This window comes from Crassostrea angulata, unplaced genomic scaffold, assembly GCF_025612915.1.
Source record: "Crassostrea angulata isolate pt1a10 unplaced genomic scaffold, ASM2561291v2 HiC_scaffold_98, whole genome shotgun sequence".
NCBI lineage: Eukaryota > Metazoa > Mollusca > Bivalvia > Ostreida > Ostreidae > Magallana > Magallana angulata.
Window position 1 is genome coordinate 288,368 of NW_026441653.1, and position 21,366 is coordinate 309,733.

At 34.7% G+C, this 21,366-nt stretch overlaps 2 pseudogenes; one reads left to right on the top strand and one right to left on the bottom strand.

Annotated features, from left to right (window-relative positions):
- Positions 1-12,766: 12,766 nt before the first annotated feature.
- LOC128169104 (uncharacterized) lies at positions 12,767-14,991 on the bottom strand (annotated as a pseudogene).
- Positions 14,992-16,193: 1,202 nt separating this feature from the next.
- LOC128169105 (bifunctional 3'-5' exonuclease/ATP-dependent helicase WRN-like) lies at positions 16,194-17,359 on the top strand (annotated as a pseudogene).
- The last annotated feature ends 4,007 nt before the right edge of the window (positions 17,360-21,366 follow it).

Here is a 21,366-nt window from a genome sequence, read left to right on the forward strand (position 1 = left end):
ATTTATGAGGTTTACTGTTAACCTATTTCACTTTCTTATTTTAACTAAGGGTAAAACAATACATTTCTGGTCATCGCAATGAGTTGCTAAGTTACTGTGAAATAAAAACAAGAATATATAAAGTTTAACAAATTTAATCAAAAAAAGTAATTAGTGAAACAAAAATAATATGTGAGTATTAATTCTCTTGGACATATCCTTTCCAAAATGATAAAATCACCATAATCAATACAAAAAAGAGTCACTTTGACTTGAGTAAACATCCTTTAAAAAATCATATATGAATCAGTACAAAAAAGTCAATCAGACTTGATTAACGCTTTCAAAAAAAAAAATATGTTGGCATAAAATCTCTTGGACTAATTCAAAAATGATTAATCACAATCAATACAAAAGAGTTATATGTTTGTATTAATTCTCTTGGACATATCCTTTCCAAAATGATAAAATCACCATAATCAATACAAAAAGAGTCACTTGGACTTGAGTAAACATCCTTTAAAAAACCATATATGAATCAGTACCAAAAAAGTCAATAAGACTTGATAATATATGCTTTCAAAAAAAAACAAATATGTTGGCATAAAATCTCTTGGACTAATTCAAAAATGATTAATCACAATCAATACAAAAGAGTTATTTTAACTTTGAGTAAACACCCTTAAAAAAGGATCATAATTTTTCAAATCATATAAGAATGAAAACTACTTTTTCAAAAATTTAAATTAAAAAAAACACAACTGCTGAACAAATTAAGTTATACATTTAGAAAATTTAATTTAACCTTTACTGAGTATTTTCATATACCTTCACATTCTTACCATATACTATTATAGAAAAAAAAAAAAAAAAAAAAAAAAAAAAAAAAAAATGATCTTACATCTTTCTCTTTTATAAAGTCTAGTTATGCCCCTTTCCATACCAGACAAAATGATATTTCAGGTCAAAAAAAAAAAAAAATAAGAACTACTTTTTTCAAAATTTTAAATTAAAGAAAACACCTCTCTGCACATTTTAAGTTAAGAATTTAGAAAATTTAATTGATAAACCTTGACTGAGTATTTTTGTATACCTTCACATTCTACACCTTTGCATAAAAAAAAATTACATTGGTCAAAAAAAGCTAACCTTAATGTCTATTGCGTACCCTTACATTCTCTACCCGTTTTGCAAAAAAAAAGAAAAAGTTTAAAGAAGCTAATCCAATGCCTGTTGTGTACCTTCCCAGTCTACCCGTTTGCAAAAAAAAAAAGTTGGTTAAAAAGCTAACCAGTGTATAATGAGTACCTTCAGACTACCCGTATGCAAAAAAAAAAAACCATGGAGTTGGTAAAAGTGCTAACCAATTCTCTCACAAGCTACCCGCTTGCAAATAAAAAAATTATAAGTTGATTAAAGGGTAATCAATGTATATTGTGTACTTAAACATACTACCCACTTACATGAAAAAAAAAACATCTTTGGTTAAAAAGCTAACAAAAAAAAGCTAACCAATGCTGAATGTGTACGTTCACAAACTAACTGCTTGCATAAAAAAAAACATTTAAGTTGCTTACAAAAACAGATGTGTAGAAAAAAAGAACATTTCAGCTTAAGTTATCAGTTCCTGTAAACAATTTATAGGCTGAGTTTCCTATGTGTCTTTGATCTTGTGCGTGCAGAAATCGGTTCCATGGGACTTATCAGGGGCCTATTGGATCTGACTGTGCTTGGAGGGGTTGGGCTTAGAGTGCTTGGAGTTGTGGCCAACGAAGGAGGTGTATGTGCAAGAATGTTGAATCCTAAACCAGCCCCCTGCGGAGTAAATGCTGGATTCAAGTGTGCAACGGACGTTGATGGTGGTGCTTGGGATACAGATGAGTTACTCGAAGCTGATGATGCTGTAGAAGGAGTATCCGAAGCTGATGATGCTGTAGCTGATGATGCTGGGGGTGCAGATGGGATACCCGAAGCCGATGGTGCTGGGGGAACACAACTGCAACATTGGCACTTCAACTTTGCCATCAACCACCGTTTTAGCAGAATTAAAATAACATTGATGGTCGTCACAACAGCCCATGCTAACATTCCTATCAAAATTTGAAAAAAAAAAATTAACAACATACATTGGAAAACTTGTAGCATTATTAAAACACAGATTCTCTGTCAAAAATTACTGAGTCATAATCATTATCATCAGATGCAGACATGTATGACTGGATTCGGTTTAAGTCTATTTCTGACCTGGATGGTAATTTACCATGTCTTGGTTTATATATTGCACGATTTCTTTTAAATTTCTTTTTGGATATCTTAGTTCCACATTTCAGCTTGTTGAACTTATCTTTCATTAGAATTAACAAGCCAATAAAAATACATATACTAAAACCAAGATTTAAAGAAAGAATAAGTGTGAAACCTTTCCACTCGTCATCCAGGTTAGGATCCAGGTTATGATCTTTTTTCTTCTCAGAACCTGCAATAATAATAATAATAATAATAATATATATATCATTATATATTTATGATAGTTATTTAAATGTTAGTGTAGACAAAAAAAAATTATTTAAAAAACAAACTTATTTTTTTTTATTTTTTGCTTCAAAATATATCATTTGAATAAATAATTAAAACACATTTTTCCGAAAACAATGTATCAAACTAACATCAAGTTTTTTTTTTTTAAATCCTACCTTTGACAGAGACTAGATTTAGCTACATAGCCTGAATTACCTATATAGCTTTATTCATTGACCCGAGTTAGCTTTATGCAATTTTGATATTCATGTAAAACAGACAAAAAATATTACAAGGAAATGTCAAGCAAAAACCTTACCATCAACTTCAATACCCAGAGTCTGCATGGCCGTAACGGGAGTCTCTCTGGTAGTTCTCATGGCTGGACTGTCTGTAACCGTAACGGGTGTCTCTATGGTAGTTCTCATGGCTGGACTGTTTGTAAAGGGAGTCTCTCGGGTAGTTCTCATGGCTGGACTGTTTGTAAAGGGAGTCTCTCTCGTAGTTCTCATGGCTGGACTGTTTGTAAAGGGAGTCTCTCTGGTAGTTCTCATGGCTGGACTGTTTGTAAAGGGAGTTTCTCTGGTAGTTCTCATGGCTGGACTGTCTGTAACCGTAACGGGTGTCTCTATGGTAGTTCTCATGGCTGGACTGTTTGTAAAGGGAGTCTCTCGGGTAGTTCTCATGGCTGGACTGTTTGTAAAGGGAGTCTCTCTGGTAGTTCTCATGGCTGGACTGTTTGTAAAGGGAGTCTCTCTGGTAGTTCTCATGGCTGGACTGTTTGTAAAGGGAGTCTCTCTGGTAGTTCTCATGGCTGGACTGTCTGTAACCATAACGGGAGTCTCTCTGGTAGTTCTCATGGCTGGACTGTTTGTAAAGGGAGTCTCTCTGGTAGTTCTCATGGCTGGACTGTTTGTAAAGGGAGTCTCTCTGGTAGTTCTCATGGCTGGACTGTTTGTAAAGGGAGTCTCTCTGGTAGTTCTCATGGCTGGACTGTCTGTAACGGGAGTCTCTCTGGTAGTTCTCATGGCTGGACTGTCTGTAACGGGAGTCTCTCTGGTAGTTCTCATAGATGAGTCACCTACAACATATCAAAACAAATCTGTAGCCATTACTGAAATTTGAAAAAGTGCAGGGTTTTTGTGAGGGGTAGTTTGAGGGTACTGGTAACAAGTCTGGTGAATTAGACACTTGTGTAAATAGTGAACTGGACATCTGTTGAATTCCACTTTATGAATCTGGTTAATTTGACATCTTGTTATTTTTTTTTTTATCATAATTGTAAACAACTGTTACAGACAGGAAAATATAGAAAGAAACACAATGTGCTTATGACAATTAAAAATTTTAAAAAAAAAACTTAATCTCTATTTGTGAATAAAAACACTTAGAGTTAAAAACATTTAACTACAAAAGGTATTTATGTTTAATATAATAATTAACTTTTAACTAGAGGTGCCAAATTCACCAAGTGTAGGTGCTGGGTTGACCAGCTGACAAGAAAGCTATTTAAAACAAAAAAAAAAAATGACTTGACAGGCTGAAGAGTTGCAATTTTGCTCTGTAGCATTGTAATTAATAACATGGGAAGAAAAGACAACATATAGATATTTATCGTGTGGGTTGCACACCAGTATTACATTTTACTATATATTCTTACCAAAATTGCGAAACTTTAGATGCGGGTAGTGAGTTTAAAACAAATTTCTTGGAAGATCCCTCATTAGTGATTACATCTTTAACAATACTTCTTAAACAATTTTATAGCAAAAAAAAACACATAGCCATCCACGAAGGTAGGAGAGTTGTTTACATCAAAGTTACACGTGTGCTTGAAATTCAAGCCCGGGCCTTTTCACCCCCTCTGTAAACAACACGCATCAAAAATTCAAATGACCTTGCATTATCACAAACCTGGGACAGTCAGACACCTAACACATTGATTTCATCTCATAAAAAAATTCAGCCCGTCTCAGGCGGAAACACCCCAAATTCAAAGGGGAATTCGGGATTTATTTTGCCTCGGTCATGTTTTGAACCCTTCGGGGAAACTTTAGATAAGGTGCATTATGGGACAACCGGAACAAACGTTCCCTTGCTAAAATTAGACTCGGTCTTTTCCGTTTTATTTCGATTTTGATTATGCTAAAAAAAAAAATCCCCCACCTAACGTTATGCTAAGACTGCATTTTTTAACATTTTTTTTTCTCTTTCAATATCTATATACATATTTTTTTTTTATCTTTCAATATCTATATACATATATCATCAAATAAAGATTCTTTGGCTACAAAGCAGTGCAGTACTTACTGTTACATCGTTTTCCTTTGAATTTGGTAAATATGGCCATCTCGGGAGGGTCAACTGTTTGGCCGCATCTACCCACAAGAATGTCCCGCACGTCCTCTGCTCCATAATTCAATATTCGTATACACGGCGCAGCAACTAAGTCGCGGCAGTTCGCTACACCGTTGTTTGCTATACATAATCCACATCTAGGAAAGGCGCCGCTAAATGTTGGCAAAATTGCCAACATGTACACGAACCCAAAAAATCGCTTGACCATGTGCATTTTCTCTGACTAATATGGCGTCCAGATATTCCCTCTGAAACTCAGCGCGTCACATGACAGCATGGATACCCATATTAGGTATCAACGGATACTGACAAAAATGCGGGTCTTTTTTTTTTTAAATTAAAGTTGATGACATATGTAGTTTAATAGCACATCATAAGCAATATTAACAAACTTATTGTAATGTAAACCGAAACTGTTGCTGTCATTAATATTTTAATTGATTAAGCGATTCAATATTGAGCAAATAATAATATAATCAGTATTAATTACGCAAAGCATTTATATAAAAAAATCTTTATTTTTATTTGCTTTAAAAAAGATTTTGTTTTATGGACATCAAATAAGAAGAATATCATTTGATAAATCAATTTTATGTGACTTTTATTTAATTGTATAAGAAGAATAGATAGGCTAGGACGCAGTAGGTCATAATTTGTCTCTGTGGGTGAGAATGTATTTAAGAGCCAAACAGGTGTTAATACCCTGTAACTGATAACAAACATTGTGAGACAACCCTTAGGACGATGAACCCGGCCTCAACCTATATCCGTCTATAACACACCCTAAAAAAATAGTTCGCAATGAACGCATTATGTACATTTCAATGTCAGTTGTAACCAAATTAAATTTTAAAAACCTTTAATTAAGTATTTTCCAAGTAAACACACTTCACTTCATAATTAACTTCAATTTATAACTATTCAAGAATATGTTTTCTCCAACAATTTTCCCATAGTCCTGTGTTTTATTGTCTTATAAAAGTTTGAAAATTTACTTGTTATATCCTTTGTTATCAGGCCATTTCTGACATTAATTATCATTATTGTTGAGTGAAAGGAGGTGCGCGACGCAGGCGATGTAGCCCCTGCTTGTCAAGGGTATCATTACAGCTTGTTAGGAACGTGAGAGTGAGCAAACCTGAGTTTATCATCTGTAGTTTGTGCATGATAGAGAGATAAAAATAGTTGTTGATCAAGTTATGAGAGACTCTGAGGAGTGAGATGTAATTAGTTTGGCTATACCCAGGGAACATGTGGGAGAGAGAGAGAGAGAGAGAGAGAGAGAGAGAGAGAGAGAGAGAGAGAGAGAGAGAGAGAGAAGAATAATTGAGTGATCGAGGACGCCCGTCACACCTTCAATAATTAAATATATTGCAAATAAGTCTGGTTTTTACTAAAAACGGTTTACACGGGTGTCGGGGGAAAAAAAGCGCCAAATTTGTAGGTGTTGATAAAGACACTCCATCCCTTCTTGTCCGACCGTTTTTCAGTCGCAATAAATATGAGGTCAGGATAACCTTATCCTAAAAGTACTTGATAGTAGTACCCCAGACCCTCCACTTTTCTCCAAAACAGTATAAAAAGAAGAATTTTGAAAAAAATTTGATTACTAATACCCCAACGAGTCCCAAACGGCTACAGAGTATTAGACGACTAAAATTAATCCCAAGCAGTCAAAATGTCCGATGTCTCTGAATTCTTGTAAGTAAAATCTTCTTCTATTTTTTTATTAGAAATTTAATAAAATTATATTTGTATTTAATATTGATAATTTTATTCAATTTATTAATTTGTAATTGTTCTATTTAACACCATGCAGTTAAAAAACATAAGAATTAACGCAAGGTTAATATTAGAACATTAGAATATGAGAGGAAGTTAGTTTTATTTGATATATTTTTTTTTAATTCTGCATTTTTTTTTTATGCATGTGGCTATTGATGTTATATCTTTTTATTTATTCTAACTATTATTTTTGTACAGTGACTTTGCAACAACTGCCGAATTAGACAAATTATGGGATGAAATAGAAGAGGAACTGAAGGATAAAAGTGACCAGTCTCCCTCTTTTCCACACAGCCTTCCCAATACCATGGTGTCCGAGCCCAGTCATCGGAACATACAGAAATCGGAGGAGAAAACATCGCCTTCTCTTCTCAAGACTCTGCTGCAGAGTTCCGCAACAACAACGATTACACCCTCTCCTCTACAAACCTCTATTAAAGCGGGAAAAACCTCGATGTCCTCTCTCAATAGGAAGAAAGGGGGTACTGAGACAGAAAGTATACCCTCTGTTCTAAAAAATGTTCCCCAAAATACAATGGCTGCTAAGACATCTACACCGTTCTTTCGACAAAATTCAAAGGTGGCTATTTCTACGGCACCCACGGCACCAGTCATGGAGGAGTATGATACAAGTAGTACAATGCCAGGGCTACCTTTCAACAGGTAAGAATGTTTTTTACTATTACATATTGAGTAAAAATAATAAAATATTATTCATTTTAAAAAAAAACTAATAAAATAGAAAAAAAGTAACTGATATTTTTTTTTCTGTTCAACAATATTTTCAAAGATTATAAGTGCTTAAAAATGTGTATGCATTATTTAAGAGCTACGCTACATGCACGGCCAGTGCTTCGTCGCCAACTTATTCACCAGCCCATGATGAGAACTGGCCTCCAACTTTAACCCCCGAAGACCATGACGAAATAAATTTCTCATTAATGAATGCTGAGGACTCTATCCTTACTACGTTTAGGTGAGCCAATCTACATGTACATATTAACTTCTTCATGCTTTTTAAATAACAAATTTCTTTACTCAAAACCTTTTCTATATTTTCGTTGATCATATTTAGGAAAACTATTTATATATTTATCATTTATTATTATCATTTTAGAAGAAATGACCAAAAGAAGTTCCATGCTTTGGAAAAAAGATTTACTGAAACGAGCGTAACAGCGACGAAGGAGTTTCAAGTTTTAAAAGCTTTAAGAAAAAGAATGGAGAAAGACTTGAAGCAGACCGAAATAATATTGAATTATTTAGAATCGAAGTATGCAGCTGAACCAGTTAGAAAACGCGTAAAGTTTACCTCCTTGAGCTAAAACAATCCTTCACAAGGACATTTATAGACTTAGTAAAAAAGTGATATCCATACATGTAGATCAAATGTAGGAAATACTTTTTTCTTACTTTTTACTGGTTATTAGGTTTCTTTTCTTACTTTTTTTTATATAAATCTTTCAGTTTGAGGGTACAATAGATCTTTTAACAGTTTTGTATTGTTGTGTTTGTCTTGTATCTCTATTTTAGAGGCTAAAAAATAATAATTGATAAAAAAAAAAATAGACGTACCGTAGTAAGAGAAATATTATGCCATAGCGCCGATTATTTCCTCTCGTATAAGCTCATCATATATACCTCCAGTATATATATATTAGCAAGTGTTAACTCGGTTTATCAAGGGGTATGGTTATCAAGGTGACCTAGAAAGGTGACCTGACCAGACCGACCTTTCATCAAGGGCATGGTTTTCAAGGTGACCTCGAAAGGTGACCTGACCTGACCGACCTTTCATCAAGGGGCATGGTTTTCAAGGTGACCTCGAAAGGTGACCATTTATCAAGGTAACCTCAAGGTGACCTGACCTTAGCAGGTGACCTGAACTCGACCTCAGTTGACACGACCCTGTCTTTGACCCTGGCCTAGTGACCTGGCCTCAGTTGACATGACCCTGACCTAGTGACCTGACCTTGACCTCATATGACCTGACCTTGACCTAGGTATCAAGGTCATTGGTGACCCTATACTGACTTCAGACTACTACCCTCACTACTCTAAAGGCCATTTTAAAAACATTTCATAGACAGTTGGTCTGTTGAGCGCTCTATTCTATACCCTGTAACTACATGCAGATTTTGAATAAAAGTATTTAGTATATTGGTTGAAATATTTTCGGGGAGATGTCAATGGAAGGATTTGTACTGCACCTGTTTGTCAGTGAGGAAGAATTGATGGAACTAGACCGGGATATACGTCCCCTCTGGAAGGAGGGTGGAATGTAATGCGAAGTAGAAAGGTGTGAGGGATTGTTTTTCCAGAGTTATAAGGACTGCAGGAGTACCACCAAGAATGTGTCTCAGTATACAGATGTCCTGTTGAAGGGTGCCCGTATATCAGTGCTAGGACAGGTTATCCGTCAAGGGAACATCAGACACAGGGGTACGGTGGAGCCTCTACCGGTGGCTTCTGGTGGCTAACACCAAGTACAGACCACCAGGAGACAGGTTAATGCCCCTCGCTCCGATGACACAGGCCAGAGACATCCACCGTAAAGAGGAAGCCAAGAAGAGAAGATTGCAGACAGACACTACTGCTGGGGAAAAGCTAGAGGGGACCTCAGTAGTATACGGGATCAAGTGGTAGTGCTACAGGAATAGGACCGGAAGATTGTGGGGGAAGTTTAGTACAACAACTGTTGAGGAATACAGACCTTGAACTATACAAGCTTACCTTTTAAAAAGATTGGTGAGCTAGCGCCGGCGCCATCCTTAAACACAAAAGCAGATTTATAAAACATTGGTTTGGATACCTGAACCGATTAATTAACAAAAAGAAGGCACAGTGGTGTACTGGAATTGTGCTGAAGTGGGGTGTCAATTTCGAATCTAGAGTAGGCTTAACATCGGCAATGGCATAGCTCATTAACTGTACCTTATTCATTATGTTTCAATTTCGATGTGAATATTTTAAAGAACCATTGGTACTGTTGTGTAGCAATCGTATCTTCTCGGGCCTTTCCGGCAAGCTCGGAAAACATATCCGAGGTTGTTTTCCGAGCTTGAATGATTAGCAATTTTTATAATATTTAAAATAACTTCGCATTTTAGGGTGTTGCTAAAACGCGGAACGGAAAACGGAACGGAACGGAAAACGGAAAAAATATCTAAGGTTGTTTACTTCATAAATTTGTTATGCATACTAAAACGATATATTTAATGTAATTTTTAAAAAAAAAAATTGAAAGAATATCAATATGAGGTTATTTATTTAAGGAATAATTATTTCCTCAAAATTAACAGAACATGCACTGAACATATTTCCTGTTTCATCTAATTACAGGTAGGTCTATTTTTTTTAATCGTTAAAATGTGCTGCATAAACATTTTGGAGTCGACAGACTATAGTCCCAATTTGTAATCAAAAAGTCAAATCAGGCAACGTCTAGAGCTTTCTATTCAGATCATATGTAAATATTTATAACTGTAGGAATGAACAACTGGCAAGTAATGCAAACGTAAACAAAATTACATTACTAAAAATACTAGTTTCACTAAGTACCGGGTATTATAAATAGTAGAAGATGTAGACAACGAACGCTGATATTAGAGAAAAAATAAAATATAACATGAAATCCACAACGTTATTCGTCCAATAAAATTAAGCTATTTATTTTTTGGTAAACTGGTATTTACAATAGTAGGACATATTGGCAAAAAGATTATGCAGCAAGACTTATCGGGAATGTCGTCAGTCAAACATTTATTTTATCTCAATGATACGGTATCGTCTATATGATTTACAATCGTATAGAACACCAAAAATTCAATGTTGAAGTAAGTATAAACATCATGTTGGAAATATAAAGATTTTCATAATTTGTACACTAACTGCGTTACGCTGTTGTGCCAGCTATGCCAAATAAGAAATATAAGTAAAAAGCTATAGCTGATTATTCTTTTAATATTTTACAATTTGTGTACATTTGATTTTTTTCCGTTACGTACTCAACTAAAGCCAATTGAAGGCAATGCTATATTTGATTAACATTCATAAGAATATCGATAAGACAGCCACATTGTAATAATAATTCCGTAGATATGAATAAATGATACACAGTTAATCGTTTCGGCCAGTCTATACTCTTTTAAAGCTAAAAACGTGATATGATATTTTCCGTTTTCCGTTCCGCTTTCCGTTCCGTTTTCCGTTCGGCGTTTTAGCAACACCCCGCATTTTAAGACCTAAGCTACTTTTTCAATAAAACACAAAATTTCCTGTGAAGATGAGAAAACGGAATTCAAATGGTACAGTTTTTCTACAGTATTCCCAGAACCCCCTACTAGGAGTCGAGCATGTATATTCCAGTAAAATAAAGGTAGCGCTCGAAAGCGCTAGCAATAAGATTGTGTCTATGGGTATCAGTGATCACAAGAACGAGTTAACAAATAGACAAGAGAATATTAGTTGATGAGTTGTACGTCAATTGAGAGGAAAGTGATAAATAGAAACTGACGAGGTTCACTTCAATTTCACATACCATAGCATACAAATCTCCTAGCATGGCAAAAAAATCTCATAGCATATCATTAAAATCGCATACCATAGCATAGCTTAAAATTGTAAAAGATATGCATGAAATGATTATATTGATATTTAAACCCCCTAAATGAAATATTACCGCGGATAACATCATGTAACAATTGATTCTTCACATTCTCGTTACTTTTAGCCCAGGGGATGAGATGTGTTTGTTTGAGATCTCCTTTCGGTTGTCTAAGAATGTTCCTGTTTTTCCACGCCTGGAAAAAAACTCGTCTATTCCCGCCTATAAGTAGTAGCTTAGAGACGCACAGTGGAGGTGTGTCATAAAGGAATTTTTCAATTTTCGCTACTGCAAAAACAATTGTTACATTAAAAGAATATGTGTCAAGTAAATGATATACAAGATAAAACATTGAATAGTTACAGTATATGCGCCTATTTATTAAAATCGGTATCTTTACCTACATTTACACACATTTTTGAGGCAACTTTGTCCCTCCACATGGATTAACATTTTAAGGTACTTTTTCATTCTTTCTACACTCATGTAGTAGTTTTCTTAACAGTTGTTCAAGTTCGACGAATGAGGTTGGTCGTGAACATTCATATATAGAGTTGTGTTTAAGTCCAAGAAATATAGCCTCAGGTGGCATAAGATTTTTGTACAAATCTACGCAGACTTTTCCTAACGACGCCTTCCTTACTAGCCAAATTTCCCACAGTGGGTCAATCGTATGCGAAAGTGTATTTATCTCGCTTCCTGTGTTTAAAAGTATCATTTAGGTGGCGGCGCACAAAAGCACCTAAGGGCAACTCTTTTCCTATACAGTATAGGTATAGTGCATTGGCGTCAAGGCCAATAAATCTACCACAAGGCTTTTGTGGAGTAGCACTGATGAAACATTTCGCTGTCTCGTGGTAGCGTTTGAATATTATACTAGGCCTTCATCAGCTTCTCGGAGTACGGATACTTCTTCTTTTCCTTAACCCCATAGGTTGACCACCGCCCACTCTTTTTGCTAAAGTATCGTTGATGTCTAAACAAGTTGAAAAAAAATGTTTTGTAGTTTTTTGCTTTTTGGATAAATTTAAATTTTTGCTCTTGGATTAATTTGAAATTAAAACATTTTAACAAAGGAAACCGGATTACCTCTGAGAGCCATCCTTTTTTCTTCAAATATCTCTATCACAGTTTGAGTTGTGGTCTAAAGCAGCAATAAGGTTCCTAGCATTGTATACAGGTGGAGTGTATGAGTGCTGCTTTGATGTATATTTCAGGATCAAGTTCTGGAAATTTTCTAAGGCAGCTGTGCTCCTGTTAAAAAGAAAAAGAAGTTAACCATAAATATTAAGTGAATAAGATGTATACATTCATTTCCAAAGACAAAATGATTACATGTATGCAAACATGTATATTTTGAAGCCAGTACGAACCTGCAAATCAAGTTATATGGAATTTTCTTCCCCAGTCTTTTGTCCCGAACTATATCTCTTAACGCAACATGAGCAGGTGATCCTGGCTCTAGCCAGCTCTTGTCACGCTCCTCCATTAGAGGCCCATGCAAGCAAGAACTTCTAGCTCCTACTCTGTAATTACCTGAATTATTTTTTTCCCAAGATCCTTTGATCCATGCCATATATCAAACGAGTGTTTGATCTGGGGATAGTCCTTTCCTGAAAAATGAATGCATTGTTTCTTTAAAAAAACAGACCCAATTTTTGGAATATGAATAGTATTCACTTAATTGAGTACTAATGTAAACTTACTCATCAGAGCTTCTATTTGCACATGATCATCTGTGGCAATTTCCACAATTTTTATGTTATGATGAAGGAGGAGCTGGAGCGCCTTCTGAAAACATGCCTTCTCCAGCACTGCATGCGCTTTTTCCTCCAGTCATCCGTTTGTCCAATGTTATGATGCACAGTATTTTATGGGTATCGTGCTTCATAAAAGTATAGGTGCAGTACTGTGCACAATGTCCAGGGCTGTCCATACGCCCATCCCCTAGGATAAATATTATGAACATTTAACATTATTTTAAAATACATGTATATAATTTACTTACAGGTTTACACAACAAAGAATTATGAACTCTGTAACTTGCTTGTAACTTGATATTTGACTTTGAAATTTTGACATAGCATTATAAACTTCTATATTTATCAATTTAAACATTAAAAATGGAAAAATAAAATTTGAAAATTTAAAGTCAAATCGTGTCTAAGTCCCTTTAAAGCTATAAATTCTGATTTAAACTACTGTAAAATTTTAATCACCCAAAAGAACAAGATCCTTTCCACGAAATTCATTCAAAACCTCATTTTGATGACTTTCCCATATTTCAACAATGCTGGGCACTACATAAGTTCGCTGAATTTTCCAAAATGAAGATGATGAAAGGCAAGGCAATTTCAAAAAACTTGCAAACAATGGAAGCTTTTGAAAGTTGTTTCCAGTGGCAACCAGACTAGCTGAAAGAAGACCATCCCCACTGTGGAGACCCCGGTTGAGGAGAGGCTGGGAACACCATTTGTGTGCAATGTGCTTATTGCTACAAATCTGAAATGAAAGCAACAACACATAAACTTTTGGTTGAAATTGTATGAACATGGATTTGCATATATTGATTTTTTTTTAAAGATTATCAATGATTTATCACAGGTCCATAATTGTCAATTCTTACCCATTTCAATTATACAGCAGATGAGACTGTATCTAGTTTAACTCGCACATCCTCAGTACATCCATTCACTTTACATTTGTAATGCACCCTTGTTGTTGCCAATTCTAGTAGAGGTTGATGCTTCATCGGTTTCCATGGATTCAGGAGCCATTTCTTGATCTGTAATATGGTCCTCTTCCATAGGTACACATGTTGAATTGGGGATCAACGGAGACAATGGACCTTCACCGCTGTAATCCATTTGATCCAAATCATGAGCTAATTCGTGAAACATCAGGTCCTGTTCATTGCTCATTACTTTTTCACAGAGGTGGCAATGATGCTTTTGATCCTACAAAACACGGTTTAAAATTTCATAATAAAATGTTTTTTGTGAAATTGTTCTTGTCTTTATATGCAATGTATTAATCTGTATTGCAACGAATATAGGGTGAGTTCACCATGCATCGCACAAACTTAAACAGTAGAGGCTTTAAAAAATTCTTATTTTCATGCAAAAATTTATTAGTTCGGAAAAATAAAATTTGAAGTGATTTCCGCGGTCAATAAACAAGTAACAAATCACTTAAGAGAAAAACAGTTATATTCTTATGATAACAACTATAAAATAGATAAATATTGGAACAAGACCGTCACGTGGCTTCTCTGTTTAGATCTCCGGGAAAAGAGGCTGAAAACCCGCGAAAAGGACGCCGAGTCCGATATAAAATAAACGGAAGTTAACCCCCCCCCCCATTTTGTGGAGGAATGTCCCAATTCCGACCAGAGAAACCACGGAAGTTACAAATATAAGCATCACACAATTCACACAGTACAATACATTTACAGTTTACCAACACGAGATACAAATCAATTATCACAGTTCATAAAACATGTAAAACACAAAAGAAAAACGTCCAGGATTGCTCCTTCGAGTCCCTCTGGCCTCGATCCTGGCTTTCCTCTGGATGGTCCCCGGAGGTACGGATGATCAACACCTTCCGGGTAATGGTGCCCCCCGCAGCTGGTGACCGAACAGCAGGTTGAAATTGGTCTTCACTTGGGCAACCAAGTGCTGGAGTTCAACTTGGCGGATCTCCGCCACACGGCGATACGTCACCCCAATTTGCCCCGGAGTCATCTCCTGGGGCCCTACTCTTAGGTGGGGGCTATCAGTCTCGAAGAATTTTTCATAAAATATTTTTGATTTAATGTCATTATTCACTTGCGCCGATGCGCTTTTTATAGATTATTTACCGTGTTAGAATACACCCGTCACGTGCTTAAGAAAAATATATGACGTCACAAAAATACATCAAATATAGTGTTGGATGTCACTGTTAACTTATGTAACAAAAGTTGAAAGAAACTCACTCGGTTAAAGCATTTTTCGATAATTAAAATAGTATCATTTTTCGATATATATTAAGCTTCGGACAGCCTTAACATAGCCGCGAACAAAATAAACTTGCTAAGCTACAAAAAAACCCTGTAAATATGTACTCGCATATCAGGCATTTTTAAATTAACAAAATTGGTTGCATGGTTAATTAATATTCAATCACTTTGGGACTACAACTTTCCTATATAATGGAAAAATATTTACATGTGAGGAATGAACATGCAGGTTTATAAGCAAATCGTTTATCTTTGAGGGTGAAAATATATAATGGGGAAAGCTACAAATATAGGCATTTTTAAGTGTAATGCACGTAGAAGTTTTAAATAACTGAGACATTTTAAAGCACTAATACTGATTGAATGTTATTTTGGCCAAAAAAAAAAGATTGAATTTTGTCAGTTAATAAAAAATACAGTTGCATAAATTTAAGCAATGTATTCCATTAAAAATATTGCTGCACCAATATTTTAAAAGTTGTTAATTGTATGAAAAAAATTTTGATTATATATAATTTTGACCGTGTCATTAAGAATGGTACGGATTCATAAATTCTGCATTGTAATACCTGAGGTCATATAAATGGTAAGTAACGAGGATGAAGATTATGGCAACATCGTATCTTAGCACAATTGCATAGTTTATTATTTTTTCTTGGCACAATTTTTAGAAAATCAAGGTAGGAATAACTACTGGTAATGCTTTATAAATGTAAGCAGTGACAACACAAGCATATTTATAGAAAGTTTTGAAACTGAGTTGTAACAATAATATAAACTGTTGGTTGATGAGCATCTTCAAAACATAGAGCACCAAAGGAGACAAAGAAAAAGTAGATGTCAATAAAAAAAAATAGAAACTATTTTGTGTGACTTAAATGTTAAAATGGCAAAGGTTTTTAACAATCTAATTAAAATTAGATCCTTCACGCTCTCGTATTTGATATGTCGTTGTGAGAAAACAACATTCTGAAAAATAATGTTAGATTTTGTGAAGTTTCAAATTATTCACTACCCAATACTACAGTTTACTTGTTACACTTCAATATAAACAGAGCAAACTGATATTTTACCTATTACCTAGATATATAAATTCTTATCAGGGGTCTACAGTCAGACAAAGGAAAAGAAGCATTTAGAGGCTGGTTTGTCCAATTAGGAGAATTACGTACATTTTATCCAGATGCCCCACTTTTGGCCCTTATGCAACATGCTCTTTGAAAATAAGAAAGAAAACATTGAAACTTTTGAATCTGAATGATCCCGTCGAAATATCACCAAATAAATCAAACATTAAACTTGTTGTCAAAAAAGTGCACAATTCAGTTTAGATGGCATTATTGTGGCTTGTTAATGGACCTAGTAACTAAAGGAAGAATTCCCAAAGTCTTTAGTCTATTGCAATTCTATAAAGGATGCTTCCATTATGTATCAATATATTTTATCAGAATGTCCAAATTTGATCAACTGTGTAGCAATGTTTCATTCAGAGTCTGCAGAAAAGACCAAAGACAAAAACATTTCTGATTTGGGAAATCCACAGAGTGACTTACGGATAATTATTGCCACAAGTGCTCTTGGCATGGGAGTGGATATTCAAGAATTTCATTCACTTTTTCTCTATGGACCTCCACTAACAACAGTAGACCTTATCTAAGGTATCGGTCGTATTGGTAGAGATGGTAATCCATCCTGTGCTGTATTGCTGCACAATTCATACAACGTGCGTAACACTGATACTGATGTGAAATGTGTTATTCGTGATCCCAGTTGCATAAGACTATTGATTATGAAATCTTTTCTAAAGGACTCAGAACTGCAGGAAATTCGTAGTGACATGGAAGAACACACCTGTTGTGACATATGTGAAGATAAATGTAAATGTGGTGATTGTTCACAGTTACAATTGGAAAGACTTTTGAAAAGTAGTTCTATTGAAACTGATGAAAATGTGTCAGATTCTGAATCTGAGGTGACAGATTTTGAAAGTTCAGGTGATTTTGATGAATTATGACATTAAACACACCTATCATATTGTCTCAAAAGATTAAAATACTAAAAACCCATCCTTTTAATCTTTTATTTTTACATCTTTTGCTCATGTTAATAAAGATAATTAGCTTATGTTTTGTTTTACTTCTTTATTTTTCATGTACTTAATGAGTCTTTATGTGGGCATGATGATGATTTTAACATACAGTTCACATGCTTATGCATTTACACAATGGTAAATTTCAACATGTAGTACCTACATGTACTTGATAGTCTGAGCAGTATTTTGAATTACAGTATAATCAATGTTCTGCACATTCTGCAAATAAATAGTGATATTAAGTACTTGTAAAGTTCAAATAGTCACATCTTGGTAATTAACTTATGAAGTAAACAAATGTCAACTTGTATTTAAAATTCAGTCAGTCTATTGCAGATTTGGTAATGCGATTCTTAATTATAAACAACTGCATTCTATCAGAAAAATTAAGAAGTGAATTACTATGTACATTCATAGTCATTTAAACATGAGGGTCTTTAAGTCTGCAATATGGGGATGTTAGGTTATGCCTTTGAATCACTGTTGATAGTTTACTTGCACATTTGTCAAATGGGTTTCGTTCTGCAATTAAGTTTTTACATTTGATTTCCTCTTCACTCTGAACAGCATTTCTTTCCAGCAGGTCCTTCAGGACAAGTTGCACATCAGCTGTGTATTGATGGCAGGCAAATGGTGAAAACCTTTTCGTACACTTGCACTGCTGATTTTTTCATATGTTTGGTCATTTCTACAAGAAGAGGGTATTCCTTTGAATGCTTGAGGATACTTTCCTTTGTTTCGTTGCCCTGCATGCAATTTTGCTGTCTCTATTGAGCATCTCAAGATATTCATCAAGAGCAATATTGTTATTGGCACCTCCTTGCACATTCACAAAACGATTTGCAATAAGACGCTTAGTTTGCTGAGGTGAAAGCAGCCCTGAAACAAGTGCAGTGAGGTGTATAGATCCAATTGTGTATTTCGTTTTCCCAGTTTTGTAGTAAATGGGAAGTTCATATTTCGCAGATCTTGTAGAACGTTCTCCGTCTCCCATATCTACGGCCTCATCCAGGTTTCTGTGAATCAAAATTAATTTGAACAGCATACTAATGTAGTCTTTTAGTTTTCTTTGTTCTTTGTTCTGTGTTCTTTTCTGCACCCTAGCAATATAGTTGTGAACCCCCTCTCTTCATGTGCTTTTAGAGATCCTACACAAGCATAATTTCTGTCGCAGAAATGACAATGAAATTTCTGATTCTGGCGGGAAGATACCCAGTAGTTTTCTTCATGATTTGGATCTTCCAGTATTTTTCTCAAGGAGGAGAAAATTTCGTCTTCATTATCAAAGAATTCACCTTTCAATATTGTTCTGCAGGTTTCATTCAACCAGTCTATTTTGTCTTCATTGGTCATTTGCATAAAATTGTCTGGGAATGGAATTTCTAAATCCAGATCAGCAAGATGAAAATGATGTAAAAAATGTACAATGCACAAAGCATCAAGGACTGTATAATAGAGCTGCTTGTAAGGCCTGTAAGAATTCTTCACATGTCCCTTCACATTTCTGGCATTCAGAAGGTTTCTATAGTAATACATGGTGCAAGGATCACGCCCACTTACAAAAGTTCGTATTTGGTTATCATAATTGTGAGTTACTCAAATAAAATAAACGAGTGTGGTGTTGTCTTGTTACAAAATAATAATTGTCATGCTACAAATTTTAACATTCGGGCAAGTGAGAAATTCAGTTTACTTGCCCGAAGGGCAATTTAAGTGGATTAAAACTTTAATGTCTATCCCTGATATATCATCCTTGATTCTCAAATTCTTTTAAACAGGAGACATAACATCTGGGTACTTTTATAAAGCATTCACTGTATATTTCATTGACAACTTAGGGTGTTGGTTATATACTTGTGGACCTTAGTTGGATAGCAAGAACTATCTAAGAATATACCTTGTTGCAGGATTATACACTGACGAAAACCTTCTAGCCCGGGACAATTGAAACTTAAGGTCTCGTTAATAAACAAATCAAAAAGCTTGTCGTGCAGGTCTACTTAAATTTTAAATAACATTCTATCACTCAAAGCAATGTGTAAACATTTTGAAAAATGTTCACTACCAAGGTTGCGTATTGTCAGTGTGAAAATTACAGTGTCCGGTGTTATATCTTCAACTGGTTTTTTTAAAAACTCAATTTTGTTCTTTTAATGTATTAAGGAACTTCAAACATGAAATACAGTCTAAAAAAAGAATAAGCCAATATTAAAAAAGGTATCACTCTTCACTGAACTATTCTTTTTATTGGTATATCATATGTTTCTATTTCACATTGATGGATAAAACGATAATCGGACTTGAACAATTAAACTTTGTGGGCTGATATACCTTTATATTTAGATTTGTTTGCACTACTTTGTTGTGTTCGGCATGACATCCGGTTATCAGCGGAGGTACATCAAAAGCAAAATTCTAACCTATTTTACTTAATTTATAGAATCTTTATATAAGTATATATGCTTACATATGTCTTCTATACGATGTTAAATAAAAACATTCTACTTCCGGTGAGATATCTCAAATAACTATTTTTTTTATCTGCCAGAACTCTAAACTTTTAACTTATTAAAAAAACTAAACTTACATTGATCATAGATATTTGATTGATGTGTTTTACGTCTTTCATTTTTTTTTTGCCATCACTTCCGGTCCACACATATGTTGAGTTACGTTATGTCCGCTGTCACATTATGTCTGCCGTCACGATATGTCCGCCACTTTTTAGGGTTTTAATAATTGACATTGTTTACAAGTTCAACTGTTTTTCTTACACTGTTTTGGTGTCCTTGATAAACGGTAATGTACGAGAGACAAATGTTTAAGATATACTTACTTCTATATTTTCATTGAGCAATTCCGTTCATCTGTTTTCCAGTCTGGAGACAATAAACTTTGTCTCTATCAGATCTCAAAATTCAACAACCAACATTTTTAGAATGATTAACTTTTTTATATAGATATGTTACACATGTTTGATTGAATCGTCGTAACTTCCTGTCGTCACAGGAAATAGTGATTCTTTTTTACATTTAATTGTTTGATATGGAAGCAATTTCTGAAAGTTATTATTATATCCATATTTGAAAAAAGGTGTTGAAAGAACGGAAGACCTTCTTGTTGCTATAGCAACAAGAGTCTAGTTTTATTAATTATAGGCTTATTTTAAGGCGACATATATTGACGTAATTCTCATAATTTATACTTTTACTCCCAACTGAGACAAAAACCCAGGCTTTAGACTTTTATTGGTTGAAATGAAAAGCAGGAAAAACACTGATGAGAATTTTAAGGAGTTGATAATTAACTTTTCAACTCTAAAATACCTTGTTTTAGAAAGCATACAAAGAGTATTTACTTCTATACTCCTGAAATCTGTGTTGCACTTTTTAACCTTCAATGATACATAAGCGGCTTCAGATGGTTTACGATGACTGTAATATCAAAAGCGAAATTTTTTGCTACACCAAGTTGTTCTTGAAAATTCATGCACCAATATGGAAAATTCATACATCAATGTGTGAAAATGACTTCCATTTTTATTAGTTCATTAAACATTTTTAAACATTTAACAAAAATGAATACAGTAAACTTATCACTGCTTTATATTTTCAGGGACAGATACTCGTCACTGATTACAGCTACCTATACATGTGAGATTCTGATTGACCTTAACTACGCCTGGCTTAGTGGTGCATGGGTAAAAAAAGCATGAGAAACCACTAAAATATTCCCTCTCGATCTAGGAGGACCTCATCGTGGTGGGAGGTTGTACATTAATGTGCAGATGGCCAACACTCCTAGGAGAAATTATTGGGTCGGACCAAGATCAAAACCAAAAGCTGTTCATTGTGATAGGTTAGACATATAAGGAAGAAAATAAACCAGACTGGATGATAAGTGAATTTGTACATGGTGGAGTGAGAGATTAAGCGGTTGCTTTAGATGGAGTAAATATTCATTTAGGAGAAATGTAAATAGTGATCATAATGTTGGTGATGAAGTGAATTTTAAGAATTATCGTTT